We start from the raw sequence: 27,567 nt of genomic DNA, 5'->3' as shown, positions 1-27,567 counted from the left end.
TGGAATGGTAGCCATTGTTACCATTTTGTCTTTTTCTGTGCATTCCAATACACAACCTCTCTATCACAGGTGGAGACACTCGATCATCATTGTGCCATGTTGGTGCTTTGTGCTAGCATTCCTTTCGTGACGTATGTACGTAGATTAAATGAATGTGTGGTAGCGAGAAGTTCTCTTTATGATACTTATCTAAATAGCATTTCCCCTTGTATGTCTTTCATCGGTTAAATAAGAAGTGAAACATGGTTAAATAATAACATGTTACAGTACAGATGCCCCCGTTAAGATGAAAGATGCCATGTGAAATAACTTAATTAGTTACTTATAATCATATTATAACCATGAATTTAGATAAATTTTCATCACTGGTAAAATTAATATCTCATGAGACTGAATGCAGTTTCATTTTACCATACATCAGGGCATGTGCACTCACACATCTTAAATCAGTCATTTTTAATTCAGGGTGTATACGCGGACAGGGAAAATATTTCCAGATTTTCCTGGATTTCCTGGTTAAAAACACACTCTCTTCCAGGTGAAAACACACTTTTTCCTTGTTAAGTGACAGTATATTTTCCCACAGAACTGTAAAACGTATCAAGCCTTTGAATGGTTATGGTTTTATACACGGACGTAGAGTTTCCCAGCACTTTGGAAAATGAAACTCGAGGAAAAAAAAAACACTTTTTGGAAAGATCTTTGATGTGTAGCCACATGTATGTTGCATATTTACATATTACAAAAGTATAAATTCGAATTCCACCAAATACCGCATGTTACTTTCCGAAGCATTGAAATTAAGATTGCGATGCGCTTTTGTAAGCCAGTCGTACCTCATGTCATATGATCTGGCCAGCCAATGCCAGAGTATATTCAGCACATAGGGCATGTGGTGTAGTCAGCCGATAGCAACATTGCTGTAAGTAGTGTGAACATACAAACAGGAAAAGTTAATGGTGTAAATTAATATACATTGTGTTGCTACAAGAAGAGCAAAGCTTTCACATATAATATCGGTCTTTAAGGTTAATTCGCTGCAAAGAGAAGCTAAACTTTCACATACATGTTGATCTTTTTTGCACGCTTTACACTTTAAGATATATCACACAAATGTGCCAGTAAAGTTTTAATAACGACATAAATGTCTGATCTTCTGGGCTCGAAATTCTTCTAAATGGCTTGTCATTAAAGAGTTGATTTTTAAATGAGATTCAAACGCTCTGTGATGTAAGAAATTCATCGTACATTCTCGCACATAGTTCAGCTTGCGTAAAATGAAGTTTACTTCCAAAGTAATGCTTTTCATACCACAATTCGCAATATATTCCCGTGACCTGTTAGAAATAGGTTTGTTTCAGCAGTTGCCAGAGAGAGCAGGTAACAGGCACTACCGTGCTTGCGCAGCTACGATGACGTTGGAGGCCTGTGTGTTCGTATGTGTTAAACATTAAAAGATCTTACATTATGTCATAAAAGAAACAAGACATCAGTGGATACTCCAAGAGCATCTGAATTTCGTGAACCATACTAAAATGTGCACATTTAAAGTGCACATTTGTATGTTCAGATTCCCAATGAAGTAGGCCTCGAACTGCTATTAAGCTTTTCAGTGTGGTTTTCGGGATGTAAATTTTCTTGGAATACCAGTTCTGTGTTATCTAGTGTTTGGTTCTTTATTATGGTACAATGTCATACATTCTAGAAGATGAAAATGTGCACTTGAAATTCAGTGAACAGTTGAAACTAGCCAATAGTGTGGAATTAAACACTACGTTTCAAATACATTGACTGCCTCAGCAGAAAAGATTTATTAAAGCCAAATTTCATTAGCAAACCGACAAAAATAACTTCATTGGTCTACAAGGCAATTAATGCTTGATTGTCAGAAAGGTGGAAATAAAATAAAATTTGAAACTAATAACATATTTTAGATTTCCATAATTATGTGAATGTATTTTAATTCACTTGATAGCTCCCGGCCACAGAAATAAGTTTTGTTTTCATTTGACGTGAGAGCAGTAAACAAAGAGGAAACAGCAAAATCACTAAATGTAAACATGGGTCACGTGGAGACTACCCACTTCCCCACTATAACTCAGACTGCTCTGCGCATCAGCCCCAGATCTACAATATTTCCGAACCAGGGCAATACTAGATATTGGCACCCCCCGCCCCCCCCCCCCCTCTCCTCCCACCCCCCCTCCCCTCTCAAGCATTTGAGGCTGGCTATATGCCATTGCATAGTCTACATAAAGCCTTTGACACATTTTGCTGTTGGTAGACGCTTGTATGAGCACTGTATTTTGTTGTTGTATATGACACATTTCCTTTGCAATTTAAGTTTTATTTTCTCTCGTTCATTTTGTATTGTTGCAGTATTATTCTGCAGTAGGAGAATAAAGTAATATCCTTTGTTAGAGTATTGGTTCTTACCAATCAAAGTTACAAAAATTTAACTGAAAACAAAAACAATGAAAATTTCCCGGAGTTCTAAAAAATTTCCAGGTTTTTCCTGGTTTTCTCCCGGATGAAAAAATTCCCGGGTTTTTCCCAGATCTCCCGGTTGTCCCGGGTCATATACACCCTGTAATTAATGATCATTTGTTTTACTAAGGGTAAGCGTCACAGCTTGCATTTCCAGTTTTATATATTTATTGTTTTCAGCTTAGTTGATAAAAGGTATCAAATCCTTATCTTCATTCTTTCTTAACATAATTTGTTCAATTTAATAGCAATTACTGATTAAACAATAAATTGTTTTTGTTTATTACAGTAGTAAATTATTTTCCCCGTTACCTATTTTACTGTATTATTATTAATAACAGCCAATTTCTTTGCTCACATATCATTGCATCATCATAAGAAACTCATGTGAACCACATGTCATGATCGCTCACACTCCATCGTGATTACATTGTTCCTAGTCAAAGGTAACCCCCGTATATTAGCTTGTAACAACATAAGTTCACCACTTTATTTAGATGCAAAAGTTTCAACCTTTGTTTACCATAAAGAGTTCAGAGTTGCCGTTTTAATCTACACCACTTTCCAGTACTTTAAGTGTCAGATCTGTGGTAAGTCAAACATGTCCAAAAACAAAAATTTCAAGAGTTGTCACTTCAAAAGTGTGACGAACCATCACTGCTTCAGACCTCTGTAAGAGCTGCATTCACACATTATTCTCTGGAAAAATACTGTGTGAATACTTCTTTAATCTCACCACAGTAAAACCTTCACTCCCAAATACTTACCCAAAATCTGGCCCAACCCATCGTAAATCTTTGACAGTATGGACAGCCTATAACCCTTTTTCCTTTCACATTATAATAATGAAGTTGTTTCTCCATAGTATATTGACTCTATCTGGGTACCCCTTAACATGTGTTTCGTAACTCCTTTTAAAACTTTGACCTATGTTCCGTGCAATTTTATAAGTTGCATATATGAAAATATCTAATAAAACGCCTGCTGTCACAGTATTCCTCTTATGTTTGTTACTTTATTTGTTATTGACGACACCCTGCACTTCTCTAGATGGTCTTCGCCTACTTCTGAACCTTTGATATGAATGAATGGGATGCAGTGTATCAAACATGCCGAAATGTTCTGTTGCTTTGAATTAATGTTTCTTGACTCATGTCTCGACAGTTATTTCAACATGTAAATATTTCTTGTTGTTAACCTTGTTGCTATGATCAACTAATCTTGTTTCTCTCTTCTGTTGTGATAATTCACACTTACTTGGTTTTTGCCAAATCACAAAATTACTTCTTCTTAAATATTTTAATTACATTGGGTGACACACTACAGCATTTACTTGTCTGTCTCTTCTTCACCGTTTACTTGGTTTGCTCTTGGCAGTGTCATATTTCCTGAAAATTCTTCTAGTATCACAAAAGCTGTCTTATTTCAGTGCCTCTTAACCATATCCTTCATTTTGGGCACCAAGTGTTTAGGACTCAGGTTATGAGTTGTAACTGAGTCAACAAAGCCACTAATGATCTGTCACCCTAATGCTCTTCATGATAACTTTTGCCTTGATTATTTTCTTATGATTGCCTTCCCATAGTTTATTGATGCTGTGGACCTGCTATGCAGTGCCACTCATTGTACTATGTGGCTTCTCCACCTGCAGAGGATTGAGAGCTATAAGAGAGCTCACATCTATGTCAGCTACTACAAAATTGTGTAACCACTCGTAATAAACTCTTCTCTATCTTGCTCCTCTCATAAAACAATTACAATGTCAGGTATACGGATCACTGTTTGACTACTTTTATGAAGCCAAGTTTATGACAGAAGCTCTCAGAATTTTACCACAGAAATAAGTGACAGGTTACATACTTTTCTAAATAAGATTTCCCCACAAATATCTTTCATCGGTGTCTTAGGAAGAAGTGAAATATGTGGTTACATTCATACTACAAGTTACACTTCAAAGGATGACAATTTGAATTTCAAATAATACAGGAGTGTCGGTCATCCTTATTTTTTACATCTGTACAGTTTGTTGGGGTGCCCGGAGTTGCAGTGGGTGCTCCGTCAGTTTGTGTTTTATAGTAAACAGTGCATTCCTCTGCGGGAACAATTCTTCATCTCCACATGTTACAAGAATGTGAAAAGGCAACTTGCATTGTTAGTGGTCAGGTCAGCGTTGGTGCATAATATCTTTGGGCTCGATGCTTTTTTCTGTTTTTGGATTTCAAGTCACTGACAAAGTGCTTTTAGTGTTTCAGTTGTTTCTTTTTGATGATTTAAGACTCCTTACTGCACTCATACAGCTCACTGTTTGAGAATACCTTGGGTTGGGCAGAAAATTTCAAGGCACATGTTTCTCTTAAGCCATCAGTGGTACCTAAATTTTGTTGCCCATACCCCTTTCGCTGCACCATGCATAACAAGGTAAAGGCAGAGTTGCAGCATTGGCTGGATCAAGATGGCATTTGCTCTATTTTGTTGAGTCAGTGGAAAACCTCTTTTGTGGTGATTCAGAAGCCTAACGGGTGCTGTATTCCTCTCCAGTGATTTTAGACTAATGGTCAGTATGCAATGTGTCAAGGATTTGTAATCCCCCCCCCCCACATTGACTTGGGCGATACTTACCTGCAGTAGCCATTGAATGCAGTTCCTCAGACTTTCCTGGCTCTCAGTGCCCCCTTTTTGCTTCACCACTTTAATCGCTTGCTTTTTGGAATCTCATCTGCCCTGGGAATTCATGCCTGGTATCTGTAGCAATCAAATCAGGACATCCCCTGTTGTGTCAATCACCTTGAGGAATCTGGATCGTGGCCCTACTCGGTAGGAGTGTTTATGAAACCTTCAGTCAGTTTCCCAACACCTCCAGGAGAATAGTCTTCATTGCAAGCTGAAAAAGTGCAGTTTTTTTCTCCTCAAAGGTATATTTTTTTGGGTCATGTGCTTAGAATGAATGGTCTCATCCCTATGGACAGCCACATTAAAGCTACCACTAACCTGCCAGCGCCCAAGAACCTTAAGGAGCTCCAGTATTATTTTGCTAAGGTGCCATGTTATGTTCAATTCATTCCCTGGTCCATGCTCAATGCCAGCCTCTTAACTGGCTTTGCCAGAAGGGCAATAAGTTTGTCTGGTCTGCAGATTGGCAATGAGCTTTTCAGTGTCTCATGCAGTGTTTGTGCTTAGCTCCCTGTTTGACTTCCTTTTTATGGGTGAACCATTAACTCTGGCCTGTGATGCGCCCCAGTATGGCATTCCTGCCGCAGTGTCGCATCGGACCTGAGCACCACTCAACAGCCCATCACTTATGCACCAAAGCAGCTTTCTGCTGCACAGTGTAATTATTCGCATGTGGAAAAAGATATGGGGGCAAGATTCCTCCTCATTACCGACTTCAAGGCATTGGTTTCCTTATTTATCCCTCATTCCAAGCTGCCGGATAGGACCATCCATTGCAATAGTGGGCACTCTTTCTCAGTAACTATAATTATGAAATTTGTTACCACTCCACCACCCAGCGTGCCAGTGTTGATGATCTTTCACGGCTATTGCTGGGGCCCAGTCCAGAGTTCAATGAGCAGGAGGCTCTTGTGTTTGTGGGGGATGGTGCCTTGCATGACACCATGTCAGATTTTACGTTAACAATAAGCAGAGTCCTGACCACCTTGGCCACTGACTCGCTTTTCTATAAATTTGTTTCAACTGTCCAGTTGGGTTGGCTGGAGTACGTCTCTTTGGTTGCAGATCAGGCTTGGCATACATTTTTCTTCCTACGTAATCAGTTAATCATTGATCAGGGACTCTCCTCATGCTTGTCATCGAGGAGTAATGTTCTCGACCATTTATCCCCTGGCATTGTGTCCTTGCGTACTCCAGTTGGTTCAGGCGTTGCACTGGGATATGACTTGCGTGAAGATATTGGTATAACATCACATCTGCTGGCCTACTATTAATCGTGACGTTGAACATCTAGCATGGACCTGTGAGGCCTGTGTACAGAACCAGGTTGCACTACCACTCTAGTTCCCTCCTTGGCTGGCCCGGACCACCCATGGAACAGGGTGCACATTAATTTTGCTGCTTAATTTTTTGGCAGCATATGGTTGTCGGTAGTCAGTGTGATTTCCTGTTTCCTGTACGTAGCCAAGCTGTCCCCCATGTCTTCGACTGCCACTATTCACTCTTTGTTGGTTATTTTTGCCATTGAGGAATCTCCCAAGACTCTCATGTCCGATAAACAAGGCAATTTGTTTCACAGGTGTTTAAAGACCTCTGCATTCACAGTGGTCTATCATTTATCTAACTTCTGCTGCACCATTTCACTTGGCTTCCAACCTGGAAGTGGAGCAATTTTTTCACACATTCAAATCCCAAATGAAGTAGTTTGTGTCTGCCTTTCACCCTAAAGATGCATTGTAGAGTTTCCTGGCTACGTAATTGGTGAGACGTACTAACAAATGCGGTCCTACAGCACTTTTGCGTGGTCACCAGCCATGTCTTATCTCAGATTTGTTGCACTCTGAGTCACATACCACAGAACACTGTGTTTTCTCCCAGGGCTGCTGCTTGAGCCCAGTCTTTTGACCAGTGGCAGGGTTGGCTGCTGGGTATCATGATGGGCCACAAAGGTCAGCGTTGTTTGTGGTTGACGTCGCTGCAGAGCAGCTGACACATCATGCAAATCAGTTACGCCTGTGTCGTGTTGAAGCATCACTACAACAGTTTCCAGTCAACTGAGCAACCAGGGTTGATAACAATTCTTTTCTAGTGGTGGACTCCCACTTGCAGTTGTACACTTCCCTGTTGCCCTCCCCCCTCTACCTGACATCTGCCATCCTCCTGCCACCTGTGCAACATTGGGCCCAAATGAGGCTTGCACATCCACCTGCCGACGTGGAGCCCATGGATTTCAATTGTGCCCCCCCCCCCTCCCTCCCATCATTGTTGGAGATAGCCTTGTCCCCACCTCTGTTGGTGGATATGTTGTTCCCACAACCTCCATGCCCTTTCATCCTTCTGACAGAGCCGGCAGTGTTGACAGTGCCTCCTTCGCTCATCAGTCCACTGCCGGCTTTTCCAGCACCCTCTCTGGTTGTGCACTGGAGGTTGAGGCTCAAGCCTAGCCATTTTTGGCCCCAAGTGGCTTTTTCAGGGTGAAGCCAGCAGACATCACGATGGAGGCAAATGAGCTGGCATAGACAGAGCAGTCTAGTTCAGAAACCTGTCATGAAGGGTGCATGTATTGCACAGTATAGGCAGACCTGCTGATATAAGTGTTTACTTGTGGAATTGAATCAGGACAGTGCTCGTGGTGAGCTCAATCACAGTGGCACTTACCTTGTGCTTAATACTGAGTGTTGTTGTCGTGTGCTCAGTTATTAGTTGCTTGTGCCAGCGGCATGCTGAGTTCATTGCCATGCACATATCTACACGGATTTGGATACTCTGCTTCCCATAAATTATCTCACATGGCGAGTTCCTCTCATAGGGTTCTCATTCCCAGTTGCTATTGATCCATCATCGGTCCGTGAAATACCCTCAGTGATGGTGTAGAGTAGCAGCTTTGTCGCACCCATGCAGACACTAAAGACATTATTATCGTGCTTCAGCCAGAACTGTTAACTGTACATCGTAGGTACCCCTCCAACAGTGACTCTACAAATTGGTGTGGTTGCAACATAGGATCGTAACATTGGCCAGAGTTCAAGGCATCACTCTGCCTTATTATTCCTTTTCTAATATTTTTCAGTGGATTTCCTGCTAACTTTACTACATTAAAAGCAGTTTGCTTAAGCACAGCTAGTAATGTTAAATCATTGTTTAAACATTGCACAAATTTACATTAAAAGTAGTTTCTTCAAACACAGCTAGTAATGATCATTGTTTAAACAATGTACGAATTTAGTTTTATAGCAGTTGTTTCTCAATGAATGTTGTGAACTGCTGAAGTACATTCAGTGCTCAGCTAGTTCTTGTTTTATTAGTAATAAAACCAATAAAATATTCTCTGTGAATATTTCAGTATTATCAATTGTGAGAAAAGGTTTGGAGGAAGGTTTGTTATAAATGTCTAAATCATTCTTGGACTTTATGGCTATGCTATTCGCCTTAAACATGGAGACCTTTAATGTAAATGCACTTGTTCTCATCACTTGTAACGAATTTAACTGTTTCCTTCACCTATGATATGTAATGCATTTTTAATTGAAAGCTCTTTTCTGGTTTAAATATTCAGTCCAGCATGAAAATACAACATGCAACAAATGATATGCAATTATACATTTGATGAAACTGTAGCACTTTATCCTATATTTTAAGAGGAATATGTTATTGGTGTTGCTTTGTGAGGAAACAGTAAAGCATTGATTGTTTATTACACTAGCTGTAATTTTTTTCCTGCACAACTCAGAAACCCAATCACTGTATATGAGGTAGTAATGTTTCCTCTCTCATTTAGAGCTTACTGTTGTACCTTATATTGTTCCCATTTCAGTCACGTCTGTTTAACACCTTCTGTGATTACCACAGCCAGCTTTCTGGAATAAACATCTTGTTAAACCCTGAAAGTGCTACAAAGCAGTTGCTTTGGTGGAAGGTGGTCACAGCATGCATTATGTACCAAAAATGTTGAGAACTACATCTTCCATGATTTCCTGAACCATAAGAAGGTACAGGGAAACTAGTGACTATGCAAGGAAAACAGGATTAGGCCCAAGAGGAGTGATGGAGTGATGTCGGCAAGAGGTGACCATGTCTTCCATCTTTGAAGTTCTATTCAATCATCAAACCGTCACTCTCACGACTGCTGTTGAAGCACGAAATAAGACCCCATAAAATTCGAGGAGGTCATTGTTAGTGAGGGAACTGTCTGGAGAAGACTATAAGAAGCCAGTCTTAAATCCAGAAGCCCCACTACAAGCCTAGAAATTACTGGAGAGCATTGGAAAGCTCGACTACATTCCTTATGGTAATATTGCAGATGAAGAGTTCAACAGTGGGAGCTAATGTAGTCCACCAATTAGTCGTGGTTTGGCCTGCAATCACATGATGGTGGAAAGATGATCTGGAGAATGCCTGGGGAAAGTTATTCACCTTGCATTTTCTCATCCAGGGAGCCTTTTCAGTGTGGTGCATTGGTGGCGTGGGCAGCAGTCAGTATGAATGGCAGGACAGATTTGGTCTTCATGGAGCATGGGAGCATTACTGCAGATCAATATGTGGAGAAAATCCTGTTGTTGCTTGTTTAGCCTTTTCTCCATTTATTGGTGGTGGCTTTACTCTAATGCATGGCAATGCACACCCAAAGTTTGCAAGAATTATTGCGTGAAGCAGAGGTTCGTGCTGTGGCTTGACCTATTTAAAGCCCTGTTTTAAATCGTATTGCGCATGTATGGGGGCAGCTGGGCATCATTCAGAGCCCCTACAGGACCTACACGAGACCTTCCTGAAAGGGTGGGAGATGGTTCCTCAAGAGGACATTGCAACATTCAGGAGCATGCCTGAAAGGTGGATGATGTGATAGGTGCCAGAGGGGGTAATAAATGCTTTTGAAGATGTGGAGAAAGATGTTACAGTGTAGAAGACAAGACATTTGTTACCTTCATGAGCTTTCTCATAATTTGCTTGAAGCGTGAATCCATTTGTGTTACTTCAGCATCTGTTGCTTAATTTATTTATAATTGTGTTCTTTTTTTCATGTTAAACACATAGATGGAACCATAAAAGAATATTTTTCCGTAAAATAGTAGATTAGTGTCTTAAAAGTGACTGAAATTTAAAATAAAAAAATGTAAAATAAAATATGATGTAAGAAAATGAAGTGTTGAATTTTTCATGCCACTCAGTGTGGATTGGTACAATGGGATATCAAATGCAATAGAATTTCCATCCAAGTTATTAGCTTCTACTAAAAGCTGTGAATTATGACCCAACAAACCCCAACAAAATACCAGCTTTAACAGTTGCTTAACTCTGTTTAATTGGCGCAGCCCAGAAAGACAGTAGAGTGCTAAACATTTAAATGCTCCCTTCTCATGCAAAGTATGTTGGGCATATATTCACAATTGCTGAAGGCAATATGTAAGCAGACTAGGAGTACCACATCTTGAGTAAAATAAGGTTGAACATAATATCTTTTAACACAATTCTTTCTAGAAACTTTGTTTTGCAACTTAATACAATATCTGCAATCAACTCAGCAATTAACAAATATTTTAGTAGTAGACAAAAAGCATTAATCTCGGACAATTTAGTATCCATTAAATAATACTATTTTTGAATCGAGCTCCATATGCAGCCTTTCTGGAATATTTCTGACACAGTCTATCCCAATGGTGATTTCTCCTGATCTGATTATATGCCTTGCTGGTATTAGAAATTGAGAGTTAGAACCAATGTCTGAACACGTGATGAGTACTTTTCTGTTATTAAACCTTTGCTGGCAGACTTAATAGTTTAGAGGTGCCTGGTGATACCATCTGAAAGCAATATGACACCATTACTTTGGCATGTGATACAGAAATCTGCAAACTCAAACAGTGGAAACCACAGGTTGGAATATCAACAACGTAAGGAAAAGGTAGATTGCTACTTACCACAAAGATGACACATTAAGTTACAAACAGGCGCAATTAAGACACTTACACATTAGCTTTCAGCTACAGCTTTCATCAGAAAAATAAAGAGAAACACACACCATTCATTCACAGAAGCAAGCACACTTCACGCACACGACTACCAGTTCCGGACCAGTTTCTGGTCCAAGCTGCAGGAGTCGGAGACCATATGTGCATTAGCTGTGCTGGCGTTTGTGGGTGAATGGTGTTTCTATTTCTTTTTCAGATGAAGGCTTTGACTGAAAGCTAATGTGTAAGTGTCTTTTAATTGTGCCTGTCTGCAACTTAATGTGTCATCTTTATCTTTATGGTAACTACCAATTTATCGTTTCCTTACATTGTTAAACCTGCAAACTTTGATTCCATGTAGATCCTGTCATGAAGGAGAACCAATGTTCATATGGAATAAAGATCATAAAACTGATGTAACTGTTAGAAACTAAATTTATTCACAGTGGAGAAAAACCATCACTGGTGTTGCTGTTTCTGCTCATTTATGCAAAACATTGGCACTTTGACAAAAGTTGCTACTCCCTATTTATATTAAATAGACACTCTGTATTTCCTGTTGTTAATTTCACACTTACATGAACATGTTCATATTTGTCAACTCAGTGCCTGTGTTTGTGATAAAACAGACTTTCTCTCAATCAGCTTTACTACTTGCCATATAACTAAACAGACTACTACAATACTAGAATCTACATAATCAGTTAATTTTGTAAAAAGAATGGCAGTTTTGCTTGTCTTCAATTTCGGGTGTTAAGAAACTGTAAACATTGCAAGTATGTAATAGAGTACTGTAAGAAAATTATCCGTGGATTCAAATATAACAGCATTATTCTTTTGAAGATCACAGTTAATATTTCCCGGCTTGAAATTTTCATCTTTATCCTGTGAGCTGATCACTACACTTTCTTCCTCAGCTGCATTTTTACCACACTTGCCACTTTTATGTGTATGCCAGGAATAGCCGAATCATTTTCAGTGAAATTTCCTATGTATCTAAAATGTTTGCCTGTCCCAGCACTCACTTCAAAATCTGGTAATGTGACCGATAGCAAAAAAGTGCTTTTCTATTGTACCAGTCCACTAAATGAAAATGTACATTAAAGCATATTATGACAATGTTTCTTGAAATATCATTGCTGTTGTATTTTTATAGTTGTTTAACCCCCTCCCCCTCACATCCATGCATTAACACAGTGTAAATACCCAGAATTATGAGTATTATGAGAAGTTTCAGCATGTGAAGTTTTATCTACTGTATCTCTTATTTGCGCTTTTAAGTAGCTTGGACCTGTTTGCCTGAAGGTGCTCAAGAAAATCAAATTTTGTTGGCATAGCATCATTGTGGAGCCAATTCCTTCCAGTCTTTGCTCTGTCAAATGATTTTCCTCAAAGTATGTGGAACATATGAAAGTGTGTTCGTGTTCATTTTACTGCCTGTGCCCATAGCTGCCTGGGCCCTTCATCCCTAGGGAAAATGTTGGGAAAAAAGGACCTTTGTGGCCCAGTATTCTAAGAAATATTTCAGATTTTAATGTGCATTTGGAAACAAATGCATCACTTTAAACTGATATTTACATGACAGTGCTTTTCTGGCTATAAAAATTATGTAAACAACACTTTAGCAGTCTTTAATAAATACCATTATATTAAACTAATAATACTTACATGTGAAAACCACAAAATGCTCTGTACAACTGTAAATACAACAAGATAATGTCATTGCCAATAGTCTTTGTAGAAAAGGTAGTGTAAAGAAATTTTTCTCATGCCCAGTCTACCAGTGTCTGCGATTGAAGAGATATGCAATAGTGATAGTCGAAGATATCATTATGTAAAGATGGAGGAAAATAAGCAAACTTGTATACAGTCAAAAAGGTTTATTGTGGGAAATTGGGTCAATATAAAAACACAAAAAAAGGTAAATGCTATGACCAGCAAAAAGAAAACACATGGAAAGAAGTTGCTATTGACTTTAATTCCCAGAATTTAGGGACAAATAGCGTCCACAGAAAACGACCAAGAAAGTATTCGCCCATGTCAAGCTATGGTTTAGGATACACTTCACAGTTGTTATATTTCATCTTTGTGTAATTGCATCTGCCATGTAAGCTCAAGCAAAAACAGTGTCAAAATTTTTCAAGGTTGAAATGCATAAAACTTGACATGGTAATTTCATCAAGCCTACTGTTACGGAAAGTCGAGAGAAGGTAATAGCAGTCTTGATTGCACAATTTATCCCTATTTCCAACTCCTATGATGGGAATGTGGGTGGATTTTTTAATGTTGAAGTCACATGCAGTGGTTTGTATACATCTTAATATGTCCAGATTATTTTTTTGAGGTGAATTTATTGCGTAAAAGGTAGTTTATAGTACTATTTGGTATATTCTTGTTCTAATACAGATTTATATAACACCAAAGATTGTAGTTTATTTACAACGTCAGTAAATTAGCAAATGACTGCAACTTGAAATAAAAATGCAGTTGTCCACATTGACAAAAATGAAGATCAGAGAGAGAATGTTTACATGAAGTTAGTAAGAATGATAATGTAATTTAACTGTGACAGTAATAATTGACCTGTTTAATCACAGGTAATTGTGAGAGCCAGTCTGTTATAGAGTTTGCACTGTTATACTTGTGTCAGAGGGAGGGGGGGGGGGGGGGGGGGAGGCGAAGTAGTAGTTTTCGATGTGAAATGCCAGTTTTACAAAAGAAGATTAAAGTGCCTGCAGGACAAACATAAATTAAAAGTAGTCCATGCTCGCGTAACATGGAAAAAAAATGGTAACACTGAAAGAGACTAGAGGAATTGAAGAACTAAAACTAAAAGAAATGACAAAATTAGGTTTTCAAGCAGTCACTTTGTAAATTTATTCCAAGTTTTTAACTGTTCTTGTCTAAATTAATTGTTAATATATGCCACACTCAATACATTTTGACTTCTGTTAGCTTCATTTTCTTTACATATCTGAATTTCTTCGACACCTCTCGTAACAAATGCAGTGTCGTCCATTTCAGGCTCCTCATCTGATTCACTGACAGCTATGTTGTGGAAGACAAATGCTAAAAACTATAACAACTGCTACACAATTGAATTTTACTCAAAGTCCTAAAGTTAAACAACTCAGCATTTTTCACATTATTCAAGAGATCTGATCTGTGATTAACCTTCAGACACTCTTTCAGAATGCAGCCACAGAGCTACTAAAACAATCTTCGTTTGAAAGCCGGCTCATAAATATCACTTCATTTATCTACTTAATATATGCTTACTACTATTTCTGTTCATCAGTGCATTTGCAGCTGCTATAGCACTTTAAACACTTGTTCAATAGTGAAAAATTGAATGCTGATTGTGTAATGACTGTGATTCAAGAGAGAGTAGTGAGATATCAGTTATTATCTTAACTAATAACTTGCATTGCTGATACTTTTGCTAGTTCAACATTACATATTGAAAAATATATTTAGAGCTTCTGCAGTGTGGAAGTTGTTTTTTCAGTATTAATTTCACATTTTATGTGCTAATAACAACTTTTTTATTGTTTACTTTTTGTCAAATTGTATTTGCACAAAACAAAACCATCGTTTCACTATGTTGTGAACTGACAATTGAAGCTGAACTTTACTAAATACATGAAATTTTGCCAGTTGAAGATGATCCTGATTCACAGTGGTATAATCTGAGACTGATATTGTTGTGTCGGTTACTGTGGGAGTCAGCATCGACACAAATAAGGAAGGAGAGAAGTTGCGATGGCCAGTGTCAGGAATCCAAAATCGTCTGTACAAAACATTTTATAACTAGTATATAACTTTATTTCTATTAATAGAAGAAACAATACTTGACTTCTTGTGCTTCCTGTGCCTCCGACATGCAATTACATTAACATTCTATTACTATTCACAGAATGCAGGCTAAATAAAGTCTTCCTATTACTCAGTACTGTGCTCTCGAAGTCTGTGAAAAACTCAGCCGATCAGTGAAGGGTGGCTGGTTAAATCAGCATTGACACAGGGAGCTGAACTCTTCCTAGAGGTGTGGCGCTGTCTGCTCTTTCGATTGGTGTGCAGGTCAGCACCATCTTGATGTTGTTTCACAGAGCTGCGCTCATCGGTGTGCAGTCGATGCTTTAAGACTGCACCTTCCTAACCACCAGAATGCCACACCGTTGTTGTGTAGGGAGCCATCTTACGTCAACAGGGGGAGGTGGGGGCAGAGAGCTGAGTGACATTAGGAGCAGAGAGCCCAACTGGGATCGATGCAGAGCCCCTGGCCATACCCTGACATCTGTTCTGCACCCTGAGGGGAAAGTCAGTTGGAAGAACCCCGAAAGGGTGCGATCCCCCCTTCTTGAGCCAGTCCTATGAAAAACGGAGAGGGCGGCAATGACGATGATGATGCTGTGTCCGAGGCGGGCTCTGGGACAAGTGCCGAAAGTTGAGCTGGTGAGGCAGCGAAGGCAATGGACCCAGCTCCGTCGTTTCTGCAGGCAGTTGTGAAGAGGCACCCGGGAATGGCCACACCGGCCACAAGATTCTGGTAGGATGAAATCTGGGGACAAAAAATCTGGGAAGAATCTTGCAATAGACAAACACAAATCTGATTCTGATGGCAGCGCAGCAACCCAGCAGGATTTTGAGTTAAATACGTGCCATCACCGAAATTTTGAAGAATCGTTCCTCTCTCCCACCATCTGGTGTGACCAAAAACTCTGAAAAGAATAGAATCATTAGGCACAAAGTAATACTATTGGAGTGTGGGAGGTGCCATGTGGCAGGTGCAGCAACTGGAGCAGTGTGCAGTGTCGCTGGCCACGTAGTAGCCCTGCAGGCGAGGGACCACCATGGGGCTGGGGGCAGTACATTGCAAGGAAGAGCAGCAGCACTTGCTCTCATGTGTGGTCACACGTGGTTTATTCATCTGTAGCTTGAACGTATGCACAAATCATTCAGCTTCACTGTTCGACTGAGGATGAAATGGAACACTGGTAAAGTGAGCTGTATAAAAACTATTCAGTCTTGAGTGGTAAACTGTGGTCCATTGTTTGTAACCAACACTTCAGGCAAACTTTCCAGCAAAAAATAGATGACAAAGACGGAGTGATACTGCAAGACGTAGTTGAGTTCATGGGCACTGCAAACAGATATTTGCTAAAAGAGTCCACAACAATAAGCCAAAGGCTGTTCCAAGGGGGACCAGCAAAGGAAATATGCACTCGTTGCCATGGTCATTGAGAGTTTCCCCATCTGGAAGCATTTGCAGCAGGACCAATAGATTGTCAGCACAAGCATGCTGTTCATTGTGGGTGTCCGTGCCCGGCCAAGTACAGTGCCAACACGCTAGTAGTTTTGTGTGTACTGTTCCCCAATGTCCTTGGTGGAGCAGTTACAACACATCTTTTTGCAACATTTTGGGAATAAGCACACACAATTGTCCAGAGCAATTCTGCAATAAAATCACGCCGTATTGGACGGAGAGGCTATGCAAATGAGCAAAATATTGGCATGCAAAAGAATTCTGGATGTTTTTCACTTGAGCCCAAGCAGTACGAATGTAGTGCAGTGAAAGGTTCAAGTCACGGTCTGCTTCTGTGGCCTGTGCAGTTTTCCTATAGCACAGTGAGAAAGTCTGTAATAGTTCAGTGTCCTGCACATCAGTCTGGCAACAAGATGCGGCAGTAGCATCGAATTCAGAATCAGGACCAACCGGAAGGTGGGAAGGGTGTCAGCAATTGCGTGCTTTGATGTGGGCCAGTACAATATTTTGTACTGATACTGTGACAACAACAAAGCCCAATGTTAGAGCTTCTGAGCCGTGCATGGCAGAACAGGTTTGGAAGGGTGAAACAAAGACTGAAGTGGCTTGTGGTCCATCACTAGGTAAAACTCCCAAGCGAACAGATAATGGTGAAACTTTGTCACACCATAGATAATAGCAGTTGCTTCCTTCTCAATTTGGAAGTAGTTGCATTGAGCCTTGGTCAGTAACTTGGAAGTGAAAGCAATCGTCCTATCCTGTGAACCAAATCTGTGCTACAGCACAAATCTGATTTTGTACGAAGATGCGTTCACTGCCAAAAAGAGATGATCAAAATAAACAAGGCATTTTTAAGTTTCTGGAATGCATCCTGACATCCTTTAGTCCAAACAAAATGCTTATTCTTCTGGCACAAATGATGCAAAGAAACCACAATCTGGCCTGTGTTGGGTATAAATCGGATACAATATATCAACTTCCTGAGAACGGATTGCATTCCATGGGGCAGAGAGGTTCCATATGGCCAACAAATGTGATTGAAGGGATGAACATCTTGGCTGTTGAGAACATGGCATAAGTACTGAATTTCAGCTTCAAAAAAAGGTACATTTGTCTAGGTGACACTTCAAACTTGCAACTGAAAGTACTTGAAAAAGCATAGAAAGGTTACCGATATGTTCCTCCTGTGACAGCAATATCGTCCAAGTAATCTGAACAGAATGGAACTCTTGCAGTAAGCTGTTCTAAGTAGCATTGGAATATGGCAGGTGTGGAAATGCTGCCAAAGGGTAAGTGCAAAAACTTGAAAAACACTAAATATGTGTTGACCACAAACACTGTCTGAGACTCCTCATCTAGCAGAATTTGCAGATACGCATTGCGTAAGTCAGTTTTTGAAAAATAGCGGCCTGCACCAAGCCTTTCCTTTAAATTATCAGGGCGAACCAACGGATAAGTGTCAATTATTGTGTGTTGATTCAAAGTGGATTGAAAGTCAAAACAAAGACAAATTCTTCCAGAAGGCTTTGGTAAGATGACTAAGGAACAAGCCCATTGACTAGTCTGGATAGGAGCAATAACACCATTGTCTTGCCATTCGTTAAGTTCACTTGCTGCTTTGTCTCTAAATTCATGAGGGATGGGGCACACACAAAGAAACATTGGTTGCGCATTGTCCTTCGTTGTAACATTTGCGGCAGAATTATTTGTTGCGCCTTGTCCTTCGGAAATTATATCAGGAAACTATGCACTCAATTGAGTAACACGGTCTTTTAGGTTGGAAACAGAACTTACACTGTCCTGAATATGAAGACTAAACAAATCAAATTAATCTAACCAAGAAATATTTTCACAGTCTTGTGAACTCAAAATGGTAAATGTTACTATTCTGATGTGAGACTGGAATGTGGCAAGCAAACTACATGCATCTTACACTGGAATGTCCCATCCACAGCTCGTGGTCTAATGGCTAGCATTGCTGCCTCTGGATCACAAGGCACCAGGTTCACTTCCCAGCCAGGTTGGGGATTTCCTCTACCCGAGGACTGGGTATTCGTGTTGTCCTCATCATTTCATCATCATCATCATCATCATTTGTGATACTGCCTAGATTGGACTGCATAAAAAATTGGTGTGAAAAAATAGGGACTTTTTACAGGCACTGATGACTGCACAATTGCGTGCCCCACAAACCAATCATCATCACCACCACCACCACCACCACCACCATCACTGGAATGTTCTGACCATTATACTCAAAGCTGCATGTGAGATTTTGTCAACAGTGGCGAGCCCAGTTGTTCATAAGTGGCACGATTGAGCAGTGTAATAGAAGTGTGAGTGTCTAACTGAAGTCGCACATAGCGTCTGGCAGTGTCTTAAGTTCACAAACAGTTTGACTATTGTTGCACAGCACTTGGATGAGGTGAAGGCACATCCTGAATCTGGTCACTACTAGTACCGCTCACCAGCATAGAAAAACTACATTCACTAAGTGAGAAGGTCTCGGCACATACAAGAGCGAACATGGGTAGAGTTATTTTTCTGTTGCAAGCACACAGACTGTACAGGACTTTGCTTTCCACAAGCAAAGCAAGTCATATTGTGTGAAGGACAGCATTGTCTTTTATGCATGGAAAAGCAGTGGGAATGTGATTTAACAGCAGATACATGCATTGACACTTGTTTACCCTGGTCATGGTGTAGTGGCCTGTTCGCGCACAGCGGTCGGTCACAAGGCCATACCTGTTTGTCACTTTGTGTTACGCTGCAGATGGGAGCTACCTCAAAGTTTTCCACTGCTTTATGACATGAGTCCTGATGTTCAATGATTTGTGAAACTTGTTTCAAAGTAGGATCAGAATGTTTGAGAATTTGTTCATGAATCCTACTCTCTGGCACAATGTACATAATTGCATCATGAATCATTGTATCACTATAGTACTGTCCAGAGCTACATTGAGACTAACTACTGTTGAGTCAAACCCTGAAGTTCAGTGACCCACAGGGAGTATGTTTGTTCTGACTTTTTACACAATCAATAGAACTTGTACCAAGCTGTAGCAACCTGTATCTGAGCTTCATAATACTTAGTGAAGGCGGAAACGAACTCTTCAAAACCTAGCAACTGTGGCCTACTAGTCAGGAATAACTTCTGAACAAAGTGGTAAGCTTATGTGCCAGCCATTGACAAGAAATGAGAAAGTTTCACAGTACCTTGCACTTAATTTGCAGCACAATGAGCATTGAACTGAGCGTAGTACTGATTCAATTCCTCTTGTTGTTCATCAAAAGCTCGGAATGGTGGAATGCACAGAGGTGGTGCCATTAATGTGGCTGGCTGTTGTGGTGGAGTCAGTGCAGCAGCAGCTTGTGCATTAATGAGCTACCAGACCGCCATCATCCACTGTGACATTTGTTGGGTCTGAAGCTGATAAACTGCATTAGATCAAAGCCAGCAGCAGCCAGAGCGTAGATGCAGGTTGTGTAGAAGGCAGGTTAGAGGTCATTTTAATGAGAGGAGCACCACAACTAATTATAAGTAATGCAAATAAGAGAAGTGGGTCAGCTACTCTGTAGGAAAGTACAGAATTAGTAGCAATGTTCCTCTGAAAGAAAAAGGAGAAATACTAGTGACCCACTGTGATGGAACGGAGAAGAGTGAAGGCAGCATTGGTTCTGTAATCCTCATTTTTGATGTTGTGTTGGTTACTGTGCAAATCAGCACTGACACAAACAAGGAAGGAGAGAAGTTGTGATGGCCAGTCGCAGGAATCTAAAATAATCTGTATACAACATTTCTTAATTAATAAAAATCTTTATTTTTATTATGAGAAGGAAAGTTGCTACTCACCATATAGCGGTGAGTCTGAGTCACAGATAGGCACAACTAAAAGACTCTCACAATTACTGCTTTTGGCCGTTAAAGCCTTTGTCAACAACACACACACACACACACACACACACACACACACACACACACACACACACACGCACGCAGTGGCGCGCAACTGCAGTCTCAAGCAACTGAAACCACACTGCGAGCAGCACCAGTGCAGTGCATGATGGGAGTGGCGACTGGGTGGGAGTAAGGAAGAGGCTGGGGCGGGAAGGGGGAGAGGGGTAGTATGGTGGTGTGGCAGACCAGACAGTGAAGTGCTGCAGGTCAGACAGAGGACAGGGAAGAGGATGGGGGGGGGGGGGGGCAGAGTAGTGGAAAAGGAGAGAAATAAAAAGACTGGGTGTGGTGGTGGAATGACGGCTGTGTAGCGCTGGAATGGGAACAGCAAAGGGGCTGGATGGGTGAGGACAGGAGACTGGAAAGATAAGCATTGACAGGGGCCACTGAACTCCATCTTCCTAGAGGCATGGTGCTGCCTGCTCTTTCCATTGGCACATGGGTCAGAGCCTACTTGATGCTGTTTCATGATGGTAGGCTCGTCTGTGTGCAGTTGATGCTTTAAGGCTGTACAAACTTATTTTTTACATTGTAGATATCCAAGTTCAGCTTGATCTGAATAAAATTCTTTATACAATTGGCTCTAGAAGCATGACTATATGGGACAAAAGCATGACTGTATGAGACTAGTGTGATAAAGTGTGGAAAAACAACCTTGTGTATTTACAGAGAGAGATAATAAGAAGAAAAATTTTCTTGATCTTAGTATGCTTCATTCAGGCATAGAAATCAGGAATGATTCAAACATCTTAATAAGTTAGAATTTTATAATAAAACAGAATATGAATTTTATATATTGGAGTGGAGGGTGCGAAAATACGTAGTAAAAGCAACTTCAGAGAGATGGCCAGCACAGATGTCTTGCACTGTATAACACTTCACTGGAATAAATATGTGAATTCTGTTCGCAGCTATTACTGGAAAATTTATCAGCTGTAAGCAGTTTCCACAGCATCTCAGTGAAGAACTAAGAAATGCACATGTGAAATCTGGTTTCCAAAAAGTATTGGTTATAATCAATAACGAGTCAAATAATGAAAGTGAACCATTGAGTAAGAAACGTAGATGGCAGTACAGAGTTTCAAAATGCAGGAACCAATTGATTGATGTGTGAAACATGCAAAAAAGTGTGCAGAAAATGTACAAAAGCAAGGTATTGCTTATATTCAGGACTCTGATTAAAAGAAAACGTAGTTTCACTTGCTTTTGCATTCCTGTTCCAAAATGAGTCCAAGTAAAAATAAAAATGGAAAGTACAAATGAAAGTAATGTACAACATTTAGTTCGAATGTTCTTTCAAGGGGAAAAAAAAGGTGGCTTTTCGACTGTAGGCAGTTCAGTAAGTCGACCACTGCAGTGGTTTTAGGTATATAAAAGTTACATGGTTCTAGTCTTTAATTCAGAAACCATTCAGAAATTTAGATTCGTTCAGTAATGGAGAGGTATACACAGGTAAGCCAATACATTGTGACCACCTACTTACTAGCCTATTGGTCCACCTTAGGAATGCAGTGCAGCAGCATGGCAAAGATTGGACAAGTCATTGGTAGGTTTCTGAAGGTGTGTGACACCCCACTGCCTATGGACGGATCATGTAATTCCTGTAAATTACAGGCCAGTGGTTTGTGGGTGCAGAGCTGGCACAAAAAGCGTCCTAAATGTTTTTTGTCAGATTTATATCAGGCGAATTCGGTGCCCGAGACATTAACATGGGTTCATCAACTTGCTCCTGTAACCACTGTAGCACAGTTTTTGGCACTGTGACATGGGCAGTTTTCCTCCTGGGAGATGGCATCGCCATCGGGGAAGACATCATGTGTGAAGTTAAACAGGTGGTGTGCTGCCTACATTTGTCATATACTCCAATTAAAATCACTTTACAATTGACAGATTTTAGTGGCAGGAGTGCAGTGTTGCTGTGTGCAGCCAGCCATTCTTCACAGCGTACCTACAAAACCGGTAGCACAGTGAACACGTGTAAAAAAAAAAAAGGCTGTTGGATGACAGCTGGCCCTTACCACTCATCTCACTGAAACATCAACCAAACACTAATAGTAATTTAAGTATAGTGCTCTCACTTACCACTACTGCTCCTGTGGAGTCCCAGGTGAATATCCCCCATAGCATAATTTTGCACCCATCACCTTGCAGCTGTGGCACACTGCATGCTTCGAGCAGCTGTTCATTTGGATGACAGCGTCTCTGCACCTGACCAGTGACCTGATATAACAAGAAATGTGATACACCCAATCAAGTGACTAATTTTCATTGGTTTGCAATACGATCTTGATGATCTCAAACCCAATGCAGTTGAAGTTCTTGATGATGTTGCGTCAACTTGGGAACACATATGGGAGGTTTTTTTTTTTTTTTTTTTTTTTTTTTTTTTTTTTTTTTTTTTTTTTTTATCTGCAGAGCACCATGTTCAATGCAAAATAAGTTCCAAAATGCTTGGGCCCTCACCAGTGTTGTACTCTTGTCATCAGATCCACATATTGCCTCCTATCCTGCTTAATAGAGCAGGCAAGCCTCTGAGCTCCACATCTTGTGATGAGGCATGGACATCCAACTCCTTGTCACCTCCTCGTGGTATCACTGTCCTTTAACCACTTTCCGTATATCTAATGACAGTAGCATGCAAACAGTCAACTTACTTCACCATTTCAGGATGCTCGTTCACAAGTGCCTGTTTGTAACAAGTCGATTTCCCAATTTTTGGTCTGTATTGTCAGTAGAATGATTCCTCATTCATCTCTGGTCTACTTGTAGAATTTTCGTAGCTCAACAATTGATCCCCTTCACCACCTGTCATTATTCAGTCTCAGTATGAGCAGTGCTCATAATTACAGAAAAGTTTTATGTGTATCGTACTGCATCATGACAAAAAAACTTTACTGGAGAAACCAACATTTCAGCCACAGTTACAGTGGTCTTCTTCTTGGTCTACCGGTATGTTTTAGCTATGGAGAGTCACTTATATTTTCTCACTACTGCTCATGCATACTACATTTGCTTAGAGCAACACAGCAAATCTGCAGTGGCAGAACATCAGCAAGATTGCGGCAAGGAAATAAAATTTAGCAAAACCTGCATCTTTGGCAGGCAGCTGAGTTCGATAAAAAAGCAATCAGAAAATTCATCAAAAATACTAAAACACCCTGACAACATGAACACCGAGAACAGACTCAGGGCTTGCCACGTCCTGGATGCCAACCCTCAGAGCTCAACAAGCCACACCAATAACGTGAGACAAAAGTGCTACTTGTGAGTAAATGCTGTCACATGGCCTGCATCTGGCAGTAGGGAATAATAACCCACACCTCATTTGCTGATTACCACTGATTGGGGCACACAGTTTAAGAAGCAATAGCTGACAGCAGATCCCCACCGTTGTAACCTAAGAGGGTGGTTTAAAAAGTTCTCGGAATCACCACGAGAGGTCAGCGCTAGTGCAACAAGTTGTTCACGTGATATTGATTGGACTGTTGTCTTTAAATATGTGCCATGTCAGTGCTCTTGGAATAGAGCTGTGGCAGTGACGTGGCTCTATTGTTGTTCCTGTTTAGTGATCTACGAAGATGGAAAAAATTGAAATTCGAGCAGTGATTAAGCACTTCGTAAAGAAAGGTATGAAAGCAAAGGACATTCGTGTCGATTTCCAGAAGACGCTGGGGGACACTGCTCCTTCATATTCAGCTGTTGCCAAGTGGACAAATGAATTTAAATTTGGTCAACAAATGAATTTAAATTTAGTCGGGAGAGCTTAGACGATGATTCGCGCAGTGTCACTACTTCAGAAATCACTGCAAAAGTGCACAAAATGGTCATGGAGGATTCCCGATTGCAAGAGTGTGAAATTGTTCACACTTTCCAGATGCCGTCAGAAAAGAGTATATCACATTTTAATTGAAGAATTATAAATGAAAAAATTATCTACGAGATTGGTGCTGTAACTCTTGATGCATGTCCGCAGACATGTGCCGCCATCATGGCAAAATTACGCAAACTAAGGTATGAATTGTTGCCACAGCCATGAAGTGAAACCATCATGAAGTCAGTTGCATTCAGTGTTAGCATAGTAGCATTCAGTGTTAGCATTCACAAACGCCAGCAAAGGTGACACAATGTGTCAGCAACATGTTCACATCTACATTGCTGGCCATGAAAGTTGCCACACTGTGAAGACAAAGTGACAAATATCCACAAAGTGTGTTACGTCCTTGGATGCAAATGCTTAGCATTTCAGTGCAACCACACAAAATAAGTAAAATAACGCCATCTACATGCTTTACATAGTAAAGATTAATGTAGCGGGTTTCTCATTCAAAAATCACATTTGAATGTTGGTCGGTTGTAACATCATGCTGCTATGCCTCATGTAAGAAGGTGAAATGTCCTCCAGCATGTGTTGCAATTCAACAGTGGCAGTATTGTGGTCTCATGAGAACACAGTTTATCATCCTGTCATACATACTTTTACATCAGGGCTGACTGCATTTTTGTGTCATCTGCAGTGTGTTGTCGACTTTGCATACTGTACTGTGTTAGCAGCTGTGTACATAACAAATTGATTTATTTATTTATCATATGGCTTACGTAGCTTTGGTATAATGTATAAAAATAATATGTATAAAACAAAGTGATAAAATTTCACAGTGTAGTCACAAAGATAAAGCAGACTTTCTAACATTGTACATATAAATTTATATTTTAAAGTTGGAACCATTAATACAGTCAAATGCGTACTTTGGAACTTCAGAGAACAAATTTTTCTCCTGAATATTATGTAAGGCAGCATTCAGTGACAATGTGGTGAACATCATAAGGACGTCCACAGCTGCAGCGTGGTGATTCAGTTTTTCCTCATTTACAAAATTAGTCACAACAGATTTTGTAAATGGAAAACAACCTAATCACCACACTGCAACTATGGAGAACCTTGTCAGACTATTCACCACATTTGTCACTGAATATCCAAGAGGTAAATCTTGGAGACAGTGTCCAAATACTCCAGTTAAATGCCGGAAGTCTTAGCAGAACTAAGAATAAATCAATTTACTACATTGTACAAACAATAATATACGAGGTGCGAAAATAAAGTAATGAGACTGATGTGGAAAAAAAATGCTGCTTACCGTTTTAGTCAAGTCTAGTGTTGTCTCCTTCAAAGTAGTTCCCTTCTGATTACACACACTTTTCTAGCGCTTCTGACATTGATGGTAACATTTCTGGAGCTCATCTTATGTAATATCCTCCAAGACCCTCGACAGAGCTTTTTGGACATCTTGTGTTGTTTGAAAATGGTGTCCCTTGACTGCCGTTTTGACTCTCGGAAATAGAAAAAAGTCGCACGGAGCAATATCTGGTGAATAAGGTGACTGTGGTACTACTGAAATTTGTTTTGAGGTTAAAAATTGCTGTACTGACAACAGTATGGGATGGCGCATTTGTCATACCAAGATTTCCAGTTATTACTAGACGAACCATTTCTCAATTGATGTTCAGTTCTTCTGCAGTCATTTTCACGGATAAACGTCGATCAGATCGTATGAGTTCATGCACCCTGGCCAAGCTGACATCCGTCCGTGAGGTCGATGGTCATCCACTGCGGTCATCATCTTCAACTTTCGTTCTGCCTTCACTAAAAATTTTATGCCAACGAAAAACTTGAGCTCTTGACATAACCTCTGCTCCAAAAGCCTTCTGAAGCTTACCGTAAGTTGTCATCGCATTTTCACACAATTTAACACAAAAAGAAATGGCATACCGTTGCGTAATATTATGTGGTTCCATTTCCGTGATGAGAGACACAAACATGTGTTAACTTATTACAGCACAACTCACGACTGAGCAGTTGCATCGATGTACCGCTTGGACTAGAAGCAACTAATAGAGCAAGGCCAAAAAGCCTGCAGGGTTGCCACATCTTGCAAAGAAAACCAGTCTCATTACTTTATCGTCGCACCTCATATGATTATGAGACAGAATTGCTGGCCAGAATTTATCCTCCTGGTGCTGCTTATAGACATATATGAAAGAATGCACACTCTGCTAGCTTTTGGAACTAAAGGTTAGCACTGACCAGGAATTCTCCCTCATGAGTTTATAATTTTCTCAAGAGAACTTTCTTTTTCATACAGCAAACGGTAATACACCTGTTCCTGTACTTCCCTCGCAAAATTTTGTCTTAGAACTTTAGACAGAATAGAAAGTCTGTCTCATTGTCATATGTGTGCAGCCAAAAAGTGATAGAAATTTGTCTTCTAGCACTTTAAATGCCTATCGCTTACCGCTACCCCTCTTTCCTGCTCGCCCACTTATTTATAAAGTCACTGTATTTTAAGATCAGTTGCACAACGAGAATTGACTCATCCAGATAGCTGCATGCATTAGCACACCGCTTCCACAATTGGTGAGGCGTATCAGTATCAGGTTGAATCAGGATGGCTAATTAACCCTCGAATGGCAGCACCATTTTTCATAACATGAGCAGGTGCATGGTGCACTTTGTACACATGTACACATTTACCAAGGTAAATATGGATGGGCAGAATCACAGTTTAATCTTATTTAATTCAACAACAATAAAATAAACTTACATTAAATGAGCTAAAGCACAGTTTAAGTAAACAATAATAAAATGAACTTGCAATAAACAACACAGTTGCTTCAGATCCTAGCCAATCACGTATTCAGTTACTAATTGTCTCGTAGACAGGTGCTCCACTGTAAGATTATGCTGATAGCTCATAATCTGTGTCATTTTTGTGGATGGTCCATAAATTTTTTCTCACTCACTTCGTCGTTTATTTTATGTTACTGTTGCTCAGTGGACATATGACAACACAACTTACCATTGTGTTAGATGATGCAATAATTAAGGAGTAAATATGGGCTCACAATTGCAAAACAACAGTGGAACAATACAAGACAATGTTATTCGTGGTTGGTGCAATTTATACAGTACGTAGGTGAACCTGCATGAGGGCTAATGACAAGGGTCAGTTTGCTAGGCAGCCTGGATGTGGATTTAGGTGGTTTCACACATCCTACTAAGTGTATACTGGGCTGGTAGCCATGTACCACTTCAATTACTAGATTTGCAAATTTCAAACACATTCTCACACTTTCGTACAGTATAAAAGCAGGCACAGCAGATGGAGTACACAAAGTCTGTCAGGGAGAGAAGGTGTAGCGAAAGGAGTGTCATCTGGCCACCCTCTACCACTAACATTGCCAAA

General features: G+C 40.2%; 1 protein-coding gene across 1 annotated transcript in view; it reads left to right on the top strand.

The window, feature by feature from the left end:
• Positions 1-27,567, top strand: part of LOC126419907 (phosphatidate cytidylyltransferase, photoreceptor-specific) — a 111,858-nt gene that overhangs the window by 63,035 nt on the left and 21,256 nt on the right.

This window comes from Schistocerca serialis, chromosome 9 (assembly GCF_023864345.2).
Source record: "Schistocerca serialis cubense isolate TAMUIC-IGC-003099 chromosome 9, iqSchSeri2.2, whole genome shotgun sequence".
NCBI lineage: Eukaryota > Metazoa > Arthropoda > Insecta > Orthoptera > Acrididae > Schistocerca > Schistocerca serialis.
The sequence above is the reverse complement of the archived record's forward strand: the minus strand, read 5'-3'. Positions and strand labels throughout refer to the sequence as shown.